Genomic DNA, 17217 nt, shown 5'->3' with positions numbered 1-17217 from the left:
ATATTTCCCTGTAAAATGTCTGGTGTATTCGGTTACATCGGTGTTGTCATTAGTTTACAATCCGACGGTAAATCTTCCCCACTGTGGCATCTCTAAAGTGTAATACCATGCATGTGTAAAGGAAAGTATACTCTTTAATGCCAAGAAAATGAAGCATCAACTTCTTCTTATACATGTCTGCCGTTTTATATTACACTAAGAAGAAACTCATACAGTTCATCAGAAAAGAGTTACATGCTGAAGAAAATCCACCTCTGGAGGTTGTTTGAGACACATGCTAGCCAGATGTTAAACAGCGGTAAATACATGTCTTTTTTAAAACCACACAAAATCTTTATTACTTCCAAGTGTCACTACAGTACAGTAACTCTGAGGAAGTGCACACAGGTCTGTCCCATGTCATAAACGTAGTGTAAAGACACTTAACAGTAAACCAGGTCCATGTCTGCATCTTTTAGTCAGTTCTTATTTTAGGTATTTTTGCATTACATTTCAACCAACATTTCAACCAAAAATGTGTTATTTTATTACAATGTAGTAACACAGTTGATACATTCTTCTTAAAAGCTTTTAGAGTTGTTTAATAAAGTCAGTAAAAAATATACTGACACAATGACAATAATGTTTGACACTATCTTTATTAGAAGAAGCCTGCAATGATAGACTTCAGCTCCCAGATGTCAAAACATATCGGTCACAGAGAAAACTATGCTTTGAAAATGACCTTATTAACCAAATAACATTCATAAAGCTGAATTTATGAACTTGTCAATTGTCCTGACATTGTTATGGCAGCCATATGCACACCCCTTTAAATGCTTAAAACCAGCTAAAGGCTCCCCTCTTGAGCCAGTTTTTGCTGCTCTTCTATCAAACCTGTCTACATGCAGAGACAGCTGGGTGTACATCCTGCTGAAATATTTGCATTTTCATACATCTTCTGACAAATCCTGGGGGATAGAGACCATTAAGAACCTAGGCTAAAGGTACTATACAGGAATGCTAAATGAGATGTTAAATAAAATCACTGTGGTCATATTTCCTATCTGCTGTGCTTGGTAAGCCCTGTCCAACTGCTAGCTCTGACATATTGCTACAAATGTGAGAGAGTGGAACATATGTCTCACTTTTTGCAAAGTAGGGAAGGTATTGCTTGTAGACATGTTGCTATCTAGGCCATGTTCATATATGTAAGTAATAGCATGCAGTTATTCTATTCAACCATATCCATTTAAGAGGTTTCGTTCTATAAAAAAGGGTCCATGAGTTTTTGAATACTCAATAGGTGGCGAGTGTACTACAAATTGTGTGTTTGTATGTAGAAATATGAAATAAATGTGGATGTGCTTCTGCTCATGGCTTCTTTAAAGAAAAAAATCTGTTGAAAAATTGCCACGGTTTTGTAGTCTTCTGCAACATGAGACAGTGTGAATCAGCATCCGAAACTGCTCCACAAAACACACAGAGAAGAACAACTTGGATTAGGTCTAATGCCTCACTGTGCACTTTACATTTGCCAAAACTCTGAGGCCGTCCTTGCTTTCATTGTGTTCAGTGTCTGATGCTGAACATCAATAATTAAAGGTTCACCAAAAAAAACCTTTGGCAGGATTACACTTTCAATACTGATGCACTCTTCTTCAATGAAGCACTCAACTTTAAAAAGCTCTTCTCAAGCTTAAAAAAAAGTTAATTTAAACTAACTTGGCCCAGAACTTTTTACTTGCTTAGTTGTCTACATAACAACACATCACAGAACAGGATCTTAAAACCCTGTGCTCTCTAGAGGCTCAGCACAGTCCACATCCACTGAGGTGTCGGCATGTGAGGGAAGTTTAAAGAATCAGCAAGACTTTTGACAAGTTAAAATCTTGTAAAAATGGTATTATGATTTCTGATTCTCTTTTATATCCCAGAGTCTGACAGCGCTGTTGGCCTGATACCAATGAATACAACCCGATTGTTGAGTCGACGGATAATAGTCTCCAGACAAATCACAGCCTGCTAAGGGAACTGGATTGGACAGAGTTTCCAAAGAATAAAGCTACTTCGACAACACTGCCCTGAAGTGCAGGTTAAAAGAAGAAAGGTTTATATCATTACATGTGTCAACAGGGTAAATAATATATATCTCCATCCCTTATTCCACACAAAGAAGCCAAAAGAAACACATATTTCATAAAAGTATATTGTAGGTGTGACTTCACTCACTGAAAGAAATGTTGAACTAATCTCTACTAAAGGGAGTAGGTTTTGGGGGGAGGGACGTCATTACATTTAATTATTGCGTACATAGAATAACCGGAAGACAGCAGGTGTAAGAAAACTACAGACATCATGAAATACATTAAGAAGTGATATTTTCACATTTAAGTCTGCCTAGTTGCTCTCAAATGCAGATTTACTATTCATTACAAGGATGTTGACCATTATCATACAGCGCACGCTGCACAAAATAACAATGTAATGTTTTAATTTTTCATGTACTTCTTGTAATTATCTTGACATGGTGGGTATGAAAACATATGCGGCTAAAACAGGACAAATGGGGGGGGGTTCACAGCTCGTTGTGTGTGCGCCCCGAGGCGTGCATAATTTCCATCTCCTTGAAAATATTCTCTTAATTGTGTTTTATAGCCATTGTTCTGCCAACCATACGCTGGCAAAAGAAAAGAGAATATAATATGTGTTACTGTGTAACTATGTGTTCTATGTGCACCAAAACAGCGTTTACTGACCACATGGAAAGATATGTTACTACATTTGTGGAGTAAAACTGCATTTGCATTTATTTTTAGACAGATGAAAAAAGCCAAAAACAGACCAAAATCTAAAACCAGAATGCCTTTCAGACTTTGAAAATCACCTGGGAATGGATTATATTTTTAGAAACATGAGCTGTGTTTTCTCTCTTGGGGGAATTTCAAGTAGTAACAAAAGGTAAATTATCTCGAAGACACGATGGTTGGCTCATATATTCGGTTAGGTTTGGCTCACGTCAACATGCTACTGCTTCTGCTCTTGTAGTGACGAGCGGGAGGTTTCCAATGTTTGTCCATGTTTTACAGCTGTTTCTGTTGTCTTGATAAATTATTGCTCCCTGCTTTAAAATACCTTTACTTTCCAAGCACAGTTATTGCAGGGTGAAGTGAAAATAACTTCTCAACAGTAGAAAGAAAAACAGAGATGAAATATTAACCTTTAGAAATAATGCTGCTTTGTGTGATGATAAAATGATTTTGTTCAGATTGAGACAATTAAGTCACAACCAAACAATAAATGCATTTAATCACACTTTAAAATCCAGCCCTCTGAATGACATCCGTGTACTAAAAGATTGTTCTAAAAAAAGTGGAGCTGTTTTTTGCACATATGGTTTAGCTTATTTTCTCAAGATTACAAATGAATTTCCTCCCCATCTTAACATACTGTAACAAAAAGCAATTAATTGTGTCTAACAAAAACACAATTTCCTTAAATAATTACCGTCAACAGTTGTACTGTCCTCACTAAGGTGTGGGAACCCAGCTAGACAGTGAGCTAAACTTTCCTTTATCCGTGATGCAGTCTTTATTGAAATTCTTCACAAAATCACAAAGTCAGGAAATTGAAACTAAAAATAAAACAATTATGTAATATAATAATTAGGTTCTACTTGGTTGGAAAGTTAACATACATCAACTAGACAAGCTAAGCTAATGACCTTGACATTCACTGTTGACTGCAGTGCCTAAACTGACCTGTAGCTAACATTTAGCTAACATCTTCAAAAAATCGTTTTTAAACCATTTACTTTTATAACTGCTTTTTAACAACATGAATTCGACATAAACTATGAAATTATAAATTACAACAAAGTTTAACAACATTAAGAAAGGAATACATACAAGTGATGCCTCTGCTGGGGCAAATGAGTCCGCGTTTCGTGAGAAGGAGCCCTTTCACAGCATGTTAACATTAGCTAACCTTGCTCCAACTAACTTCCAACTCCCTACTTCCTGTTTCTAACACTGTGACATTATGTCAAAATAAAAGTATTCCTGCTCAATGAATTTCACATTAAATAAAAGTCCCAAAATGTGTTATATCTGCCTGAAGGCAGCACAACAGTTTTTCTTATTCACCTTACACATTTTAGTATTTAGGCCACATTATGCAACATGTTCTCAATTTCCCTGCAGGGATTGTTAAAGTTTAATTCAGTTTAGTCTAAAATGCTCAGCAGAAATTTGCAAGACAATGTGTATAACGATAAAACTTTAATTGGCCTTCCTTTATAGAAACCTGGTCTTTTTTAGTTCAGCAGTTTCACTCACAATATGTTGATTGTTAGAAGTCATCCATCATGAAATTGCATTAAAATTGGCATTTTATGTTCCATTAACTACATTAATGCAGCAAATTAATGACTTTCAAAGAAAAACAACAACAAAGTTGGAATATAAAAAGGAGGAATATTGTGTATTGTGGGATATAACCATTACTGAGCATATTGTTGACAAACACAAATTGCTCATTAGCCCATTATTAAGACTTTCCATAAGTACAAGTATCACCTCAGAAGCTTTCCTCTGAAAATCAATTTCTTCTGATGCTTTATTCGAACTCTCAATGAACACTCAGTTACTGACTCACTGATTCAGTTATTTGCATAATTTATTTCCTATATTAATTTTTTATTGAGAGGATACAGCCAATTGCTAGGAGTGTTTCCTCGTGGACCTCTTCAGATATCAGCGCTAGAGCTCAAGGGTTGCAGATGTGTTTCACCTCTTGATTGAAAGGCAGTTTATATTTTACTTTCTCTAAAATTGCCAGGTCAATTTTTTTTATTCATAGAAAAATCTGGCAAAATCCCTGTTTTACATGATTTTCAGGTGCTGTCGGGTGCTTCCCTGACACCTGTGCAGTGTGCTGCAGGTCTGTCACTTCAGCACAATAACAAATAAGCGGCTCAGCCAGGAAAGCTCAGATGTTTTTTTCTATGATTCGTTCTTTCTTTGATTTCAGGGATTATACAGCGGGAAATTAAAGCTTTTGCCAAAAATAAGATTTGACTTGAGATGTGCTTGTCATGACTCAGTAACAGTAGAAATCAATCTACTCAGGGTTGTCAGCCTTCATCATCGTGACAAAGAGAAAAAATGTGTTAAAATATGAAAGAAATCATTTTTTTGTTTGCCTTGAGGAAAAAAACCTTAGCTTTCACTAGTAATATCAGCCTTCATAATGCCACATCTGATCCTCTGATTTATCAGTCCCATGAAAAGCCTGGTTTAAATAACTATCTTTACGAACGCAAGATCTTTGCACTTTCATCATAATATATAGACTTTTAAAGGTTTTAAAATAAATAAAAAGGCAAACAAGTGTGAAAACATATGCAGAATCCTCTCAGCCTCCATGTTTTAGATGGTCGTTTAGATGGTTAAGTTCACATCAACCTTATTATCCATATGTGAAAGAGCTTTCCAAGATGTGAGAAATGGGTTTTTTTATTATCCTTTTTTAAGCAGATAAATACTGGCAGTATAACAGAAATACACAATGAAATCATGGTACTGAAAGCAGGTGTCCATCTTTGCTCACAGCGATAATTCTTCAGTTCATACACAAAGCACTGCCTCGGGGGACGGGGATGGAAGCATAGATAGAGCCTGTGTACTTCCTTTAGTAATGGCTCCAGAGAAGCTGCCACATCAATCATCGTTGGTGTTTGGTGCACCGATATAAAGCAGTAAATAACATATGTTGCCTTCTTAAAAGAGACTTCACACTTTACTTATAATGCAAGGAAAAAGATTGCAGTTTCTTAGTGGGGATATCTTGTATTAATAAATATGATATTTATCAGTTAAATGCATAGAGCTCTTTCCAATTGAAAACGTTACAAGATAAAAATGTATCTCTGACTGGTCAGTCCAAAAAAAAAGGCCTGATATACAAATATTATGATGTAAATGTTTTTTTTAGAAAATATAGTATGAGGGCAATACTGTGGCGCTGTATCTTGTATATAAGATATATCAAGATGGCATCAATTTAACATTTCACAGGGAAAATTTGAATTCTAGAATGAGGTTGCACGCTGAACGGAAGAGGGGGCAGCGCCCCTGTTACCCGGTATAGACACAGCCCTGATGTACACAGAAATACAGGTGTAACAATTGTAAATATACAGTAGTTATAGTTGGATATTTCTTTAATTATAATCATACAAATTCTGTATTCTGTAAATAGTAATAATTCATACCGGATGGGCGGAACATCATAATTTCAGTCTCTGTTTCCAGACGTTTATTTTTGTGGGGACTTCCCCCCTTTATATTGTGTCCCTCACTTTTTCTTCTCCCCTTTTTGTTTATGTCTTCACGGGAGAAGTAAGCTGCCCTCTTTTCAAACTTTTTCTGGTTTAAGCTGTGAACATGTCTGCATGCTTAATGATTCTTTGGATATTTAATTTGAGGCCGAACTGTGAGGGCATGTTTAAGCTCAATTGTTTCATCTGTCGTCAGTGTTTCTGGTCCGGAGTTAACTGAACATTTTTCAAATTCAGACAATCAACTTCTCTCAGAGTATTTTTTTCCTCTTTCAAATTATGCATAAAAACAGATAAAGAAATCTTCCAAATAGAAACTGTATTGCAAGGTAGAATAAATATGAATTCATTTTAGGATTAAGCGTTCATTCTACTGTTGTCCATGCTTCAATTTCCAAACAATATTAAACACATTTTAGTTGTATTTAAAACCCTAGCATGACATCAGTGGGGTTTGTATTTATTATCTCAAATACTGATGGTTTTAAGATTTGACACGTTTACACTGATCTCAAAAACAAAAATCTGTTTTATCACTGTCATGGATTTGAGGCGAATTAGAGTCAAATATTCACAAGCTCTTGTTGCTTCCTTAGGTTTCCATACACGTCCCGATCAGAGCAATGGACATCACCAGCAGCTCTGATTTAGGGATAATTGTTCCATACAGTCGACTCTGACTGCTGGTTCCACAGACCAGTGGTTTAATATCTAATCAATCTGAATGAATTATGAGCTCCTGTCGGCTCTATTAGAAATACAGACTTGACCATTACATTTTTAATTAACCCCAAGTAAAACATATTGGAGAGCCGTCCCAGATGTCGCCACGTATAACTCTGGCTAATAGAATGAAATGGCTTCACATATTTCACATACTAAATTTGAAATCATATTGGAAAGTGAATGTCTTTGGCCAGACTGGAGCAGAGTTTGTACTACTTATCAAGTGATTAAGGCAATCTCTTTATTCGACTCTAGTTTCCATGGAGACGTGGCTTGATTTGACGAGCACAATGTGTGTGTGTGTGTGTGTGTGTGTGTGTGTGTGTGTGTGTGTGTGTGTGTGTGTGTGTGTGTGTATATAACAAGTGTCTTAAGAAGGAAAGAAATATAGTTGAGACTAAACCCCCCATTTTTTTTATGACTCTAAAACACATCCTTTAATGTGAGACTTTGAGAATCCAGTACCCATGGAAACCAGAAATATATAAAGGAACAGATCCAAACATGTTTAATGATAAAGGCAGCATGTTGACTCTCAAAAAAATGACTAGTTTGTTCAACACAAATTGTTTGAAACTATGACACAGGTGTGATTTTGAGGGCTATGTAATGACATGTTATGTGATAGAGGTTTTCAGTGCTATCCTGCAGAAAACAACAAACTGAAACAACTGCTGCAGGGTGGAGAGTTTCACCAGAGGCGAGTCTTGTTTGATGAATAATGCAGTCATCTATGATCAACAAAGTTGCAGCGAGCCTCACAGCACATGTTTCTAATGCTTAATGTTAAAATCCAGGGCTGGCTACTCAAAGGCTGTCCATTACTACTGTCAACAAACAGACTTTATTATCAGTTTCGCAAAATATTGTTTTTTTCAAAGCTGCTGAAATTGTGGTGTATTTACTAGTGAAAGGGTTCCTAGAAAAAAGTCATTAAGCGTTACTAATATCATATATGCATATGTTGCAATATACACATTTGACATATTTATTGTGCTTTTTGGAGTGCATGTAAATGGTCTGCTAAAGGCTGGAATCCCAAAGTCCCTCCAGAGGGAGTTTCTTTCCCACACTCCCCCCCCCACCAAAAACGCCTCATCGGATCTCCTTTGTTTACATCCGTCACATAGTGACATCATTATGTAAGGCTTGAGTTCCAAGACATGTAGAAGATATGGGCGGGACATTTCCATTACATGCGTAAGAAGTTGACTAATCACAACAGAGTCGACCAGCTAACCAATCAGAAAAGACTGGGTTCTCGTTTCATCAGTGAAGCAATAGTTACAAAAGCCATTTTCTCCCGAGATAAATGGAAAAGTTGTTGGTTCTAGAAAATACACTTTTCAATACCTTTGGTTAAGTTTTTTTTACAATCAAAATTCTTTTTTCTTGTTCAATGAAAGGTCAGTTACCAAAAAAATAAAGTGTGTTATGTTCTACAAAAGGTAACAAAGACTTTCACTCTCATACACTGTCCACGTGCACATGACTTGGCTAAATAGATTCCGAGAGAAAGAGGGTTAAGGGACTGCCTGAGGGGATACTGAATTTGCTTGATCCTGATTGCAGAGTCCTGCTGGGGAGAAAATGTACATCATTATGGCCATTAGTTATAATCATGACCGATTACGGCATGAGCATGCACATGAGCCAGCACATATCAACTAACATGTCATTATGCACTGGACCTGGCGATGCAGAGTGACGAGCAGCCCAAAATGACCGCTTTCAAAGGGCCATGTGTGTCTTTGTCCTCGCTACCCCATGGCATCGCATTGTAAGGGTGTAGAAATTGTATAGTTTCATAGGACGGAGTGATTTATGGCAAGGAATGATTGGTTGATGGTTGCCATGTGTCACAGGTTAATGGCCATGTATGATGGATAGTCAAAAAGCTGGGTCAGATTTCCAGAGCTTAGAATGCCTTTGAAGACTGTGTCACTTTCACTTTTGTCCATGCTGATGGATACAACATTAAAACATATCTGCAGTAGCGTTTCTTTATTATGGTCAGGTGTTATCTTTAATCACATGCTAGCTTTAGTTGCACAAGAAAGGCTACAGTAATCCCCTGAGCGCATCCTTTTTCCCCCCAAGTACATCTATTACACTCTTGTCTCAGGGTACACACACTGCAGCAGCAGAGCAGCGGAGGTCATCTGCAGTTCACTCTGCAATTAACTCTGTGCAATTAATTGCTGATATCAGAAGAATAAACGCTTCTAAAAAAAATAAGGCCCAATGTGGAACTTGGAAGGCTATGGTCTGATTAGCTTTTATGGTGGCTTAGGCTGAAACGGTTCATGCATAATGGCTAACACTAAGCATTAGTATGCCATTAGGTGTCCTTTTTCCTATTGGGAGAGTATGCATTTGGCAGGAATATGTAATTATAAATGCCTTGTGTGTTTGAATGTCTGTAGAATAGGAGGGATTTTATTGTATTATTTGTCCAGGCTGCCCATTAGTTATCCTTGACTTTCATATTAATTAATGTAGCCTTCAGCCCCAAAGGAAGACATAGCTGTTCAGCATGCATTGCATGCTACATTATGATTATACAGGTTGTGTACACGCACAGGTCAAAGGTGTAGGTCAATTAGAGTGTCTTGTATCCCAGAGTGAACCCGGGTTGGATCCCTGGATCGAAGGGTTGAGATAGGAAAACAGAAATTGACTGCCACAGTCTGGGTTGCAATACGAAAAAGATAAATCAGGCTTTTTTGAATATTGGAGGGAATAATACTTTGAGGCAGAGTCATTTCTTAACAATTAGCTCAAGGTCTAGCCTTCTTTTTTTTACCAGAATAAGAAAGTACAGTGTTGATTCATTTTGACAGAAAAGAGTTTGAAGGCGTATGAACCTATTTAACAAATGACATGGAAGACACAGAAATTCCAGCAGCCCCAAAGACAAGAGAAATGAAAGGCTAATTAGTTTGGTTCCAGCCGGGTCCAGGATAGAGAGCAATGATGCTGTGCTCTGAACCGCGGTGTAATGATGAGATAGCCGGAGTGCGATTGCCAGTGTGGCCCTGAGACCCAGGAGTTTCAGATTGCGTGGGAGGAGCGGCATTCAGCTCTCCCCCACGACTTTGTTTCACCATCTGATATTTGACATAATGAGCAAAAGTATGTCTGTGTGTGTTCATTTGTGCATGTGTGTGTGGGTTAGTGCTTTTGTGAGCGGATATTAGGAAGGTGTAAATAAATGGGAAAAGTAAACTGAGCGCTCCGTCTGGTGCTAGGCACTGCTACTTCCGCTGTCAACAATCCCTAATCATTGGAGACAGGCCCTATTAAGGGAAACAGAATGAGTTGTCCGGCCTTCACCAGAGCCCCCCGTGAGTGCAAATCATTACTCGCTGCGTGTTAAATAAAGAGATGGCTTTGCCCAATCTCTTGTCAGCACAGGCCATTAGCCACAGCAAATATGTAAGGGTATGACATTTAGGCTAGGGTGCGATGTAAAAGCAAACTTAAACTTGGGTAATTAGGAAGAAGAAAAATGTGGGGAAATGAAACAAAAATGATCCATTAAGTGTATGTTTTTATATTCAAAGGAAAGAGAAGAAACAACCCTCATAGAGCTAACCTTTAGCAATAAATGTCTTTCTAATAAAGGATAAGGTCAAATTAAAGGTCAAAAATTATTCACAGCAAGTATTTTACTTATCAGATAATAGTCAAGTAATCGTCTATTTATATTAACAATACATAGAGCTATAGAGCCAGATCCAGTGTTTTGTTGAAGTGAACTGTTACCAAACCAATTCAATAAACATAGGCAACAAACCATACTTTCTCCCTGATATTATTACATTGAGCATAACACTGTTTTGAAATTGGCAGAAGAGCTAGGTATAAGTATCAGATCTGGACCTGGTATTAAATTACTCGGACGGGATCAAGGGCAAAAAAACACGACACAAAATCCCTGTACAACTTGAATCATTGGTTGCCTAATTTGCTTTAATTAGATAGAAAAGCCACCCTTTATTCGCAGAAAACAGCTTGAATGTGTCTTCTACGTAAACCCCCCTGCTCCCTCTCTATAATTTAGTGTTTCAAATGCTCCGGCCATCTTTTTAAGAACATACATACTGACTACAGGATCAACAAGGTTGTATTAACATTCAGATTTAAGTGCAACCGACAGCTGAAGGCCTTCAACTTAGTTGAAAAGCATCTCAACCAACCTATAATGAAACCTTACTAAAGTTTTAGTCATTCTGTCAGGAGGCGTGTTTTCCTACAGCAGAATATTGCACTATTTTGAAAATGTACAGAACAGAGAGTGAGATAACAAGAGGCTGAGGCAGTTTTGATTGCTTTCCCCAAAGTTTTGGTTAAACACAGATTTAAAGATCTAGTAATCAGTCAGGCAGGCTGTATCACATATACCCCTCACTGCTTCACAGCATACTGCCGACGGCATGCAATTGTGCAAAAAGAAAGGCTGAAAGCTAAATGGAAATAACATTCCTCTGGAGTCTATGATTTAATAATCAAGGACAAATATGGAGCTGACAAATTCTTCTGAGTCACATTCTGCATTACCATTACACCAGACTCAGAGACAGTTTTATCCCACAGGCCATGAGACTACTTAACGCCGGCTTGCACTATTTTTATTGTTTATTTTTCATTCGAAACTACACTGTCGTTTTGTATACGACACGACATTAAACCTTTTGAATCTTTGACTCATTATTCATTCGAAAATATTTGCTAATGGTAAAAACACACTACTGTGGAAAGAGAAAATGTATTCAATATAAGTTAGAGGTATTATTGCTTGTAAACATCATCACTGCTTTTAGTTAAACAAGGTAAAATGTGTCTGTTTCAGGTGCCTCACTGTTGACGTTGTGGGTAAATTGTCTACAACATTACTCATGTTAAGTTAAAATACAATAAAATATACATTTGATAAATCCGTATGATCAATGACTTGTAATTCCAAAGGATCAGGATGGGTTTGTGTATGTCAATATCAGATTAAGTCAGTTTTTCCCTCTCTTGGTCAAGTCTTCCGTTTAATCTAGAGAGCTTTTACTTAACGCAAATGTGTGCTGTTGAACGTGAGAGCTTATTGGTTTGTGTGTAAGTGGATTTGGCCGCAACGATGTCCAAAGCGCATAACCAGAGACCTCTCAGGCAACACGTTTGAGGCCAGAGAGAGACGGCGCTGACCGCCAGTCAACTTAAAAGCCATTAAAAATAAACAGCACGGTGAGAGATGCAGGGAGAATATTGACTTATACTTTACCCAGGGGATGGCGGAGTAGAAGAGAAAAAAGAGGGATCTCAAAGAAAGCTGAAGAGTGGAGACATGGCTTGTTTCCACCACCTGAAAGACGTGGGGCCTGCAAGACAAGACTTTTGGTGTAAAATAGTAATGATAGTCTCTCCTCTGAGAGAAAAGTTCCAGCAACCTGTAAAACTTAAACTCATTACAGGTTGTGGTAACAGAAGGGTTTGGTCTGTTTCATTACTGAGAGACTTTAACGTCCCACACCATATCTGCTCTTGTCACACACTCCATTCATCATATCCTTTAATGTTGGCATTGCGGGATAAGCAATTTAGGAGGACAAAAAGGGCAGACTGTGTTAATTCTGCAAAGCTCCAAACTTTTAATTAGGACAAGCCACAAAACAACAACAACATTAACAATAGAATACAAAACAATAAAAGGGTAATTATCGTGAAGCCATACTCTGGCTGCCAAGAACACCATAAAACTAATTACCGATGTCTGACAGCAGATGGTTTGGGGGTGGCAACTAAAACTAGGGATATGTACATCAGAGGATGTGCTTTTGCATGCGTGTAAAAATAAGGTGTTAATACAAACAGAGCCTTATGGCAATTTGCCTTAGTCTATGTTTTTTTACAGCAACAATGTATTTGTTAAGGGACAGATAAGTATTATGATTGACAGATTCTCCTTATAATGCAATTAAGGCAACACACTGGAAAGATGTTCAGCAAGAACCTGACAAGAAGCACTTGTCTTTTATTTGAATTGGAGATGAGAGATCTGACCACAGAATCACAAAGCCCCTACAGGACGGGACACTCGTGAACTTCCGACTTCAGTAACTGGTCTTGACCAGCACATTTTTAATTGCCTTCAGATGTTATGAAAAAGTAGCAATCACTGCGTGCAGACCAGGCAGCTTCAGTTCAAGCAGAGGTAAAAAGTTGAGTAAAGGTCACCTAATTAAAGAGAAGAACAAGCAAACATGGCCCAGTCAAAGCAAATACCCTGGGAATGATTTCCAGTTGACACAAAACAGTTTGATTTACACTATGTCAAACTATTAAGCCGTGTCCTGGTCACCCATGCAGCTCAAACTCTGCTGTAATGGAGAAATATATTTGTGTATGTCAGAGTAAACTAACAGCACATTGGCAGGTCTGCAGGCACTCTAACAAAGCCAGTGTTTCATATAGTTTGATGCTGTGAGACTTTATACATCTTGCTTTTAAACGTCTGACTTTGTTCCTTATATGGCCGTGCTTGCAGATTGAATCGGGGCACTCCTTATTGAATTTCAGGACTGATAGCTCAGACCCATTTAAAAGGCTGAACCTGGAACATGTTGAGGACACCACTTTATATTCCTGAAAGCATCATGGCTGCATTCCAAAAGCACTGGAATAAATGTAATTAACAATTATGGTCTGCCCTGCTTGACATCTCATTATTAGAGCTTTCCTGATGTCCTTCGCTTCTCCTGCCTGCATCTTTTTCTCTCTGCCAGGGAAATGTTTTAGTCAGTCAAACACACACAATGACAGCCGAGGGCTGAGACAGACAGGAGTCTAAGGGAACGCTTGCGTTTAAGTACATTTTTGGCTTGCACTTCAAAACGTGGGGTTGAAAGAACTTCCAGCAAACAAGTGGATTAGAAAATCCATTTGTAAGACTTGACACCGTGCTGCCTGCTGATATTCTGACATAAAGAGAGTAGGTGGGTATGTGGTATGCACACATGAAACACACTGTCAAACATACCTGTCTGCGGGAAGCCATTAGGCTCAGGTGAGGTGGCTGATGGATGATATCTATGTCGGCCTGAAATCGTTCACATCCAGTTGAGTCCGGAGCGTGACTGGATGAGGTCTTGTAGAACTTCTCAAAGTCAAAGAGTGAGCTGCCTTTTTAAACTAGCTCACCGCTGAGCACCATGACAGCAACATAGCTGTTATTTCTGAAATTGCTTGAAGCTCATCCTTAAAACTAATGATATTCCTAAATTTTACATACCAAACTCGTTCAGAGAGACAAACTGGTTACAAGCAATGCGACAGGGACTTGCAAAACATGGCTTCACTGTTAGTTTATATATTTGGCTCATTTATGTCAATAAGACTAACTGAAGGACACGGTGCGGTGTAAAAACAGCATATATATTTAAATGCTAGAAGGCTATCTACCTGAGCTATCTGTGGGCAAAGAAAAAAACGTGTCACTAACATTAAAACCAGTCGAACATTACTCACAGCCATCCAACAAGTGCATCAAAGACAAATTATGCATGACTGATGAAACTCTTGCAAGACAAGTTTTAAGCACACTACACTGAGTTGACAGAGAGCAGTTCTAACAGAGTCATACAGAGAGGCTCTTCTCTGCACTACAGACAAGCACACTCTTTGATTTCAGGGCAACTCCACTTAAAAACTAAATTATTCAGAATGTTTTTGAAAAAATTTGCAGCTTAAGTATGAAAAAGAACTCGGCATTCATAAGCCACCACAAAACACGGTGTACATAACGATTAAAGAGCTGTTAGCGAAAAAATAAATAGGCCTAGCTTGTTGATAATAGTCCCGCATGCTGGGTGAAAAACGCTTTAGTGTAGTTTGTTATTGAAACAGATGCTCACTCAATAACCTGGTTTTGAGATGCTAACATGAAGCACTGCACTAGAAACAATTATTATTCACAATGTATTCAACTTGCACTAATGAAGAACTAATATATTTTTATGTTTATACGGTCATTAAATCACGGAGCCCAACTCTTTTACATTGCATTAGGGGTGTGACATTTTTCCCATTTATTGTCATATGCAGAGTTAAAAGCGAGTTCACCGGTACAATCATGAATTTACAATCTGCCTTCCACTCAAGGACAATGTATAAAGGAATAAATGCTACAAAATATTAAATCACTTGGCTATATGTACTCCACATACAATATAGAGAAAAGGGAGATCTGGATATATGGTTTTAGAAATACAGTGGGGCAAAAAACTATTTAGTCAGCCACCAATTGTGCAAGTTCTCCCATTTAAAAAGATGAGAGAGGCCTGTCATTTCTATCATAGGTATACCTCAACTATGAGAGACAAAATGAGAAAAGAAAATCCAGAAAATCACATTGTCTGATTTTTAATTAATTCATTGGTAAATTCCTCGGTAAAATAAGTATTTGGTCACCTACAAACAAGCAAGATTTCTGGCTCTCACAGACCTGTAACTTCTTCTTTAAGAGGCTCCTCTGTCCTCCACTCGTTACCTGTATTAATGGCACCTTTTTGAACTCGTTATCAGTATAAAAGACACCTGTCCACAACCTCAAACAGTCATACTCCAAACTCCACTATGGCCAAGACCAAAGAGCTGTCAAAGGAGACCAGCGACAAAATTGTAGACCTGCACCAGACTGGGAAAACTGAATCTGCAATAGGTAAGCAGCTTGGTGTGAAGAAATCAACTGTGGGAGCAATTATTAGAAAATGGAAGACATACAAGACCACTGCTAATCTCCCTCGATCTGGGGCTCCACGCAAGATCTCACCCCGTGGGGTCAAAATGATCACAAGAACGGTGAGCAAAAATCCCAGAACCACACGGGGGGACCTAGTGAATGACCTGCAGAGAGCTGGGACCAAAGTAACAGAGGCTACCATCAGTAACACACTACGCCGCCAGGGACTTAAATCCTGCAGTTCCAGACGTGTCCCCCTGCTTAAGCTAGTACATGTCCAGGCCCGTCTGAAGATTGCTAGAGGGCATTTGGATGATCCAGAAGAGGATTGGGAGAATGTCATATGGTCAGATGAAACCAAAATAGAACTTTTTGGTAAAAACTCAACTCGTCGTGTTTGGAGGAGAAAGAATGCAGAGTTGCATCCAAAGAACACCATACCTACTGTGAAGCATGGGGGTGGAAACATCATGCTTTGGGGCTGTTTTTCTGCAAAGGGACCAGGACGACTGATCCGTGTAAAGGAAAGAATGAATGGGGCCATGTATCGTGAGATTTGAGTGAAAACCTCCTTCCATCAGCAAGGGCACTGAAGATGAAGTGTGGCTGGGTCTTTCAGCATGACAATGATCCCAAACACACCGCCAGGGCAACGAAGGAGTGGCTTCGTAAGAAGCATTTCAAGGTCCTGGAGTGGCCTAGCCAGTCTCCAGATCTCAACCCCATAGAAAATCTTTGGAGGGAGTTGAAAGTCCGTGTTGCCCAGCGACAGCCCCAAAACATCACTGCTTTAGAGGAGATCTGCATGGAGGAATGGGCCAAAATACCAGCAACAGTGTGTGAAAACCTTGTGAAGACTTACAGAAAACGTTTGACCTCTGTCATTGCCAACAAAGGGTATATAACAAAGTATTGAGATGAACTTTTGTTATTGACCAAATACTTATTTTCCACAATCATTTGAAATAAATTCTTTAAAAATCCTACAATGTGATTTCTGGATTTTTTTTTCTCATTCTGTCTCTCATAGTTGAGGTATACCTATGATAAAAATGACAGGCCTCTCTCATCTTTTTAAATGGGAGAACTTGCACAATTGGTGGCTGACTAAATACTTTTTTGCCCCACTGTAGATAGTTTATAGAGCTCAACTTTATTACCCAGAGAGCAGTTCTCCATAGATCTAACCTCTTCATTTTGATCTCAAACATTCAGTTAAATAAAAAGTACAAAATGAGTTTCATTAAATCCTGAGAGACACAACTTTATAAATAAGTCTAACTCAAAAAGCATAACGTTCTCCACGTATACTCTGACCAGGCATATCAGATGTTATTAACCTTATGTCAAACTCCTGCTTTAATTGACTTTTTTACTAGAATAAACAAATGAATAACGTGCTTTGTTATCCTATTGCAATTCTATTTATATTTTCCTTTAT

The sequence above is a fragment of the Eleginops maclovinus genome, chromosome 6, assembly GCF_036324505.1.
Source record: "Eleginops maclovinus isolate JMC-PN-2008 ecotype Puerto Natales chromosome 6, JC_Emac_rtc_rv5, whole genome shotgun sequence".
Classification (NCBI taxonomy): domain Eukaryota; kingdom Metazoa; phylum Chordata; class Actinopteri; order Perciformes; family Eleginopidae; genus Eleginops; species Eleginops maclovinus.
This window is presented reverse-complemented; position numbering follows the sequence as displayed.